We start from the raw sequence: 7772 nt of genomic DNA on the forward strand, positions 1-7772 counted from the left end.
TACACTGTAGCTGTCTTCAGACACCAGAAGAGGGCATCAGATCCCATTACAGATGGTTGTGAGCCACCCTGTGGTTGCTGAGAATTGAACTCAGATGGTTGCTGAGAATTGAACTCAGAACCTCTGTAAGAACAGTCAGTGCTCTTAACCACTGAGCCATCTCTCCAGACCCCTAGAGTTCCATATTTGCTTTTGTTTTTTTCTTTCTTAGGGCTAAGGACATACACTGAAAATACCGTATTTGAAATTTGCTCCATAGGAATGGAGGTGTGTACCAGTACTGTGCAGGGCTATTTAAACAGACTGTTGCCTTCCCACACATTTCATTCTTTCCTTGGAGACTGAGGTCCCAGGCAGCCGTGTGCTGATTCTGATGAGGGCCCTCCATCATTGGCTGAGTCACACAATGGTAGGCAGGATACTATGAACATATGTGAGAGGGAGAAATGACCTCTAAAAAATGAAGTCTAGAGAGAGCCTGGGCTCCCATGATCCCTCCTGAGGATCTACCCGCAGTTGATTTACAAACGTCCTTCTAGGCCATTAAGCCGATGACTACGTGAATTTCATCCCCAGGACTCACAGGTTAAAGTTGCCCTCTGACCTCCACATGCATGACCTCCATCACACACGCTCTAAATAAGTAGGTGTGAAAAAAATCAAAACAAAATAGGAAACTGGGACGGAGCCTGACACCTGAGTTTTGATCTCCTCAAACCCATGTGGTAAAGAAGAGAAATACCTGCAAACCCATGTCACTCATTTGCCTCCACAAATAAATACACACACAAAGAAAAGGGAATAACAAAATCCTAAGCTGCTTTTTTTTTTTCCCTGAGACAGGGGCTCCCTATGTAGTACAGGCTAGAGTCAAACCTTCTATGTGACCCAGGCTATACTGGATTTACAGCCACCCTGCCTCAGGATCCTGAGTGCTAGACTTATCTGTGGGCCATCCTGGGCTATGCCTTTTACTTCTTTTACTTTCTTTCTCTCTTTCTTTCTTTCTTTTTAGAAAGACATTCTTTTTTTTAAAGATTTATTTATTTTATGATTATAGATGTACAGATGGTTGTGAGCCTTCATGTGGTTGTTGGGAATTGAATTTAGGACCTCTGCTCCCTTTGGTCAACCCCACTCGATCAGGCCCAAAGATTTATTTCTTATTATACATAAGGACACTGTAGCTGTCTTCAGACGCACCAGAAAAGGGAGTCAGATCTCATTACAGGTAGTTGTGAGCCACCATGTGGTTGCTGGGATTTGTACTAAGGACCTTTCTTTTTAAAAACAGTATCTTATTCTGTAGTCCAAGCCTATCTGGAACTTACTATGCAGATACTTTTGGCACTGAAACCACCCCGGGCCCTGCCTCCTAGATGTGAAGATTACTGGAGTGGGCCTACATATGTTTACACCTCAACTTTTGAAGATCCTGCCACATCTGAATACCTCCACTCTGGGCTTAAGCCTCCAATCCATGAGTCTTTGGGGGTGCTCATTTAAACTACATCCAATCAGAAGCCTAAGGGCAGACTAGAGCCCTTACTGCAGAGAATCTTGGTTGTGATGGGTGTAGCAAATGCTCATGCCTGATTTCAGTTCTTGGGAGGCTAAGGCAGAGGATCACCGGTCATATAATGAGTTCCAGACAAGCCTAGGCTATAGAATGAAACCCTGTGGAAATCAAAAGCCAAAGGGGAAAAAGGAGGAAACCTGGTTGGTACTTGTCACTAAGTGATTCAGAGTTAGCAGCCTTGAGACTTGACAGGAAGCATGTGATTAAACCACACATATACCAGACAAACCAACTGAAAGAAATTCTACTAATAAGTGGTCAATAATCTTTTTCTCTTTTTTTCCATTTTGAGATAAGACAAGGTCTTGATATATAGCCTTGGCTGGTTTGATACTTGTTGCATAGAGCAGACAACTTCCAACTTGTGTGCTCTTCCTGCCTCTGGCTGCGAAGTGCTGAATTACTGGTACTGGAGGCACTCCTGGGTACTGGGGGTACTCCTGGGTACTGGGGGCACTCTGGGTACTGGGGCACTCCTGGGTATTGGGGGCACTCCTGGGTACTGGGGGTACTCCTGGGTACTGGGGGGCACTCCTGGGTACTGGGGGCACTCCTGGGTACTGGAGGTACTCCTGGGTACTGGCGACAGAAGCATGTAGATCTCTGTGAGTTCCAGGCAAGCCTGATCTGCAAAGTGAGTTCCAGGCCAGTCACAGTGAGATCTTGTTTCAGAAACAAAACTCAGTTGATAACGTGTTTGCCTTGCAAATAGGAGAACCCAAGTTTGAACCCCTGAACTTGTGTGAAGAAACATTGGGGAGAGTGGTGCATATTTGTAACCCCAGAACTGAGGAGGCAGAGACAGGCATATCATTAGAGCTCACTGGCTAGCCAGCCTGGACTATGGTGTGTTCAGGTCAGCAAAAGACCCTGTCTTGAAAAGGGTAGCTCTTGTCCTGTTTTGTTTTGTTTCTGTGGTAAGCTAGTGTTGGATTGATCCCTGGAGCCCACATAGTGGAAGAAGAGAGCTCACATCTATAAGGTCTCTGACCTTCACAAGTACACTGTGGCAAATGTATGTGTATGAACAAAATAAACAGAATTATTTTTAAGCTTTATTTTTGAGTCAAGGTCTCCTTACAGCATTTGCTGGTCTGGAAATGCCCTATGTAGATCAGGTTGGCCTCTTACAGATTTGCCTTCCTCATGCAGTGATTAAAGGCATGCGCCATCACGCCCCGGCTAGGTCTTTAGTCTTAAGCACCTTCCATGAGGAGAGGATGTTTTAACTCAGAAGAAATAATTAAACAGCCCAAGTGGTTCAAAGCATGCTTCTAAAAATGTATAGGATTTCATGCCTTTAATCCCAGCACTCGGGAGGCAGAGGCAGGTGGATTTCTGAGTTCCAGGCCAGCCTGGTCTACAATGTCCTGAGTTCCAGGACAGCCAGGGCTACACAGAGAAACCCTGTCTCAAAAAAACAAAAAAAACCCCAAAAAACCAAAAACAAAAACAAAAAGCCCAGAAGATCCCCTCTGGGAGCAAATTGGGACTATCCCAGTGTTGTGTTGAAAGACCCACAACGTGAGGACTCCCCCACGTTGACTCAGGAGAGGCGACACCCCAAAATCACCCACAAGAAACGATCTTGCTGCAAATTGCAAGAGGATTTTTATTCAAGAGCACTCTCGGGCCCATGGCCATACACCATGCAGGGGTAGAGGACCATGGCGCCCCGAGTAGCTGAGTAAGGGGGTATATAAAGGAAGAAACCACAACTCAAGGAGGTGGGGAGGGCGTTGTTGGAAAATACCAAAAATACCAGTTAAGAGTCACAAGGAAGTATAAAGTCACAAGTGTCAGGTTATCTCTCAAGACAGTTTCTAAGAGCCCCTAACAATCTAAGAGCCCCTAAAGATAGCACATTTGCATTGCAGGTTCCAGTAATGGTCAGGGTGCCATTCTTTGAATGAACACTCTTTGAACCCAGGAAGCGGGTGGGTGGAGGAAGGAATGTCGCTATCTGTTTTATGACCAGCACCTGGAGCACTAAGCCACAAAAGCCACACTCCCAAGCCTGGGCCCAAAAGCCTCGAATTTTGCTATACTTCTTCAGTGTTAGTAACTACAATATATTTCTTGCTGACCTCTTGAAAAAAAAAAAATCCATTCCTTTGTCCCCTGACATTTCCTCTATGGCAGTTAAATTCAAATTTCCCTTGTTTATTCTTTTTGTTTGTTTGGTTTTGTTTTCTCGAGACAGGGATTCTCTGTGTAGCCCTGGCTGTCCTGGAACTCACTCTTGTAGACCAGGCTGGCCTCGAACTCAGAAATCCGCCTGCCTCTGCCTACCAAGTGCTGGGACTGAAGGCGTGTGCCACCACGCCTGGCTCCCATGTTTATTCTTAACTTTGAAGTCCCCACATTGAGGAGTCACTTGTAGCTGGTCTTTGTGGGTTCTTCTTTTTCCCACCCTTTATCCCCCTCACCCTGATTTCACCCACTATCACTAGATAGGATAGAAAGGAGGGGGGAGGGGGAGGGAGGAAGAGAGAGAGAGAGAGAGATACTTTTGTTTCTTCTTTGATTAAGGCTAATAACAAATTGCAACTAGCCCCCCTGAAGACCAGCAATCACCAACCATGCCTTTTGGGGCTCTAGTATTTTTATATATCCTCTGAAAAGTTCCCAGAATTACAAACGTGTCACAATCCTAGAAATTATCTGCAGCTGGCAAAAACATGCTTCTGCTACAGCATGAGGCAAATCATAGTCAGCTGCTGCAGGCAGTCCAGAGCAGCTCCACGTCTCTGTAGCTGGGATTAAACAAAAACATATACATATATTTCTGTTTTTTTTTTTAAAACAAGATTCCAGAACTCTTACCACATCTGTAGAATATACCAGTGCCTCTATGTTACATTCACCTATTTATTTATTTATTTATTTATTTCATGTATGTGTTTTGGGGCTTGGGGTTGGTATCATGCCACACATTAGAAAGTGAGAGGACAACTTTTCAGAAGTCGGTTCTGTTCTCCTGCCTTACAGGTTAGGTTTAGTTCCTTTCCTAGCTGAGCCAGTCCTGTTAGTCCTACATTCCTGCTGCTATTATTGTTGAGAAACGGTTAACCCAGAGCTCAGGCTGGCCTTGAACTCACAGGGATCTTTCTGTCTCAATCTCGAGTCCTGGGATTACAGCCGTGTGCCAGCATGCCCAGCTTTCAATGTTAATTTGATTTTGAAAGTCTCACCTAGGGCATGTAAAGGAACTCACTGTTGTCCTGGAAAAGGAGCATTTTCCCCGTAGGGTGGTTACAAACATTTAATACACTAATTCAGACACAAAATAGGAACAATCTAGAAATGATACAATCGGGCTGGTGAGATGGCTCTGTGGGTAAGAGCACTGATTGCTCTTTTGAAGGTCCTGAGTTCAATTCCCAGCAACCACATGGTGGCTCACAACCATCTGTAATGAGATCTGACACCCTCTTCTGGTGTTTCTACAGTGTACTTACATATAATCATAAATAAATTTTAAAAAAAAGAAGAAATGATACAATCTTTAAAGAAGCCACTACCCTTTACTTTCAACCTAAAATACCTTAGCTCCAAAGGTGTGCCCAGCTTATGGAACTATAGAAGTGTTGGAGACTTGAAGGTAGAAATGGGACTGAGATTCCCACACAGATGGTGGCTTTCACAATCTTGGAATTCTAATACCTGAGTATATCCTTTTGTTGGTAAATTGAAAAGAAACAACAATACGAGATCTAATTTCTCATACTCAAGACTGCAGAGAGCTTGGTACTACATCTGTTAAGGCCACCTGGCATTACCTTGAAGGCTACAAGATCAGCTTCCTACAGCCGTGCATCCTGGGAGACTACATTTTTTTTCCCTCTTTTTATTTATTTATTTTTTATTAGATATTTTCTTTATATACATTTCAAATGCTATCCCGAAAGTTCCCTATTACCCCCCCCCCCCCAGACTACCTTTTAATCAGCCCTGGAAAAAGGACTTTTAAGAATTAATGGGAGTAGGCTGGAGGGACGACTCAGTAAGACCTTAGAATTGTTCATTCAGAGGAGCCAAGTTTGGTTCCAGCACCCACCTAAGCTGCCTCCCAAGCCCCTTAACTGTATCTTTGAGGGATCTGACCTCTGACCTCTATAGGCACTGCACGCATGTGCATCTTGAACAGACGAACATGCGTATATTTGTTAACACACTAAGTTAAAAGGAGGAGGAGAAGACGAAGACGAAAAGGAAGACGAAGAAATATAATGAGCAGGGAGTGCCCTCAGTGGTGGGGCCCTTGCTACCAGTGAGAGGCACTGGGACAAACTCCCAGAACCGTGCTATGGGGCCAGGAAATGGAACTGCATTCTCACATTCCTCCACATACAAGGCATAGTCTCTATAGGCGAAAAGTAATCACTTAGTCTCTTTGCCCAAAGGTAAGAGAAAGTATGTTTTAGTGGTCTGCAAGCCCCACTTCAGCTAGGACTACAGAGGTGAAAACTGTGGAAAGCACCGGATACTGGGTCAGAAGCCGGGTTTAAGTGGCTCCAGAGCTGTCAGGTGGCTTGACTCTGGAGCAAATCTTCCTGCGAGGAAGACTCGGTGCTGTGGGGCCTCGTACACGTTAAAGAAAACCATGGTCACAGTGGCTAAGTAAAGCTGCTGAGCCACTGCCACCCAACACGGTCACATAAAATGGCGACCCTGCCTAGTGGAGGAGTCGTACGCGTTTTCTCTCTAAAATCGAACTACAGCTCCCAGAACTCTGTGCGCGGAAGGCGTGCGTCTGCGCTACTCCCGCGCGTTGTGGGTTGCGGCCCCCGCGCCCCTCCCCCCTCCTACAGAAGTTTTTTTTTTTTTTTTTTTTTCAGCAGACCTTGCAGCTTCGGTACGGAGCCACGCCTTTCCCCGCAGTGCCCGACGGGACTCGGGGTTTTTCGGCTTTTCAGTCGCACGTCCCTTGAACGCCTAAGAAAACTATAGGTCCTCCGTGTGGCTTCAACGCCTGCGCACGACGCACTACGGTTCCCAGAGGGCCCAGCGGCTCTCGTGATTGCGTGCTGACGCACTAGGTCGTGCTGACGCGCAACGTTGCCCAGGCGGGGTGCGAGTGGCGCAGTCGAAGCCCGCTGCGGCCCCTGAGGAAGCGAGGAGGCGGCGGCGGCGGCGGCTGAGGCGGGCAGACCGGCGAGGCGGCGGCTTCAGGCTCCTAGGGATTCGAAAACTTAAGCAGCAGCTGCGGCGGGACCTCCCTGTTTGACAGGCGGCGGCCGGAGGCGGCGGCGGCGGCGGCGGGTGAGAGAAAGGGAGCGCGCTAGCCGGGTGGGGGAGGGGCGGCGGGCTGGGCCGGAGGCTAGAGCGCGGGGAGAACGGCCCAGGCCGCCGCGCGCACGCGTGCTCGTCGCCTCGGCCGGCGCGGACGCCTTCCCTTCCCTCCCCTCCCCCTCCCGCGGACGAGCGGCCTTCAACTCCTCCGCCCCTCCCCCACACGGCCGCGGCGCGCGCGGCCGCCTGGTCTCGTCCGCGCGCTCCCGGTGAGACAGCATTGCGCGAGGCTCTGCTTCTCTCCTTTGCTCTACCTGGGGCTGAGGAGGCCATCGTTCCGCGGTCGACCTCTTCGGTCTTGTAGGGGGCGGGGAGGGGGCGGCAGCCGAGGCACTTGTCCCCCGCCCGAGCTTCGGACCCGCCGTTGCCTCTACTCGATCGGCTCCGGCGTGGGTCCACGGGCCCTGCTAGGGGCCTGAGAAACGGCCAGAGCCGCCCAGACCGCGGGGCGCCGCGCGGCCCCCTCCCCCCTCCTCGAGGCCGAAAATAGGCTGGGCTGCCCAGTGGGCGCCGGGAGGAGGCCTTGAACTTTCGGAGGTCAGGATTTAAACCGTTCGTCCTCGTTAGTATCAGAGGCTGTGAGTGTGTGCGTGGGGGTGTGGGGGGGGATCCCCAAGTCTTAAAAAGTGAGGAAAATAAAACCGCGAAAGTATTCAGCCTGCGTGTATAAGGAAGACCAGTGTGCTCCTTTCAACCCTGCTATTTTATTTCTTTTTTACGGTTTGGTTTTATGAGCTAGGGCCTCTAAATAGTCTTGGTTGTCCTGGCACTAACCGTGTAGATCAGGCTGGCATTGAACTCAAGAAATCTGCCTGTCTGTGTGGGATCAAAGGCATGAGACACCATGTCTGGCTCCTACCCTGTTTGGAGTTTTTTTTTTTTTTTTTTTTTTTTTTTT

General features: G+C 48.3%; 1 protein-coding gene across 7 annotated transcripts in view; it reads left to right on the plus strand.

Annotated features, from left to right (window-relative positions):
* The window catches only part of Srrm2 (serine/arginine repetitive matrix 2), a 34163-nt gene that overhangs the window by 5763 nt on the left and 20628 nt on the right, over positions 1-7772 (plus strand). For 6 of the 7 annotated variants that reach the window (XM_021149439.2, XM_029471032.1, XM_029471033.1 and 3 more), the window contains exon 3: positions 6424-6844. The gene's annotated coding sequence lies outside the window, so the exon portion shown is untranslated. Of the gene's footprint in view, positions 1-6423; positions 6845-7082; positions 7412-7772 lie in introns of those variants that run through there. The other variant, XM_021149437.2, reaches the window with a different exon arrangement.

This window comes from Mus caroli, chromosome 17 (genome assembly GCF_900094665.2).
Source record: "Mus caroli chromosome 17, CAROLI_EIJ_v1.1, whole genome shotgun sequence".
In the NCBI taxonomy this organism is placed as follows: Eukaryota; Metazoa; Chordata; class Mammalia; order Rodentia; family Muridae; genus Mus; species Mus caroli.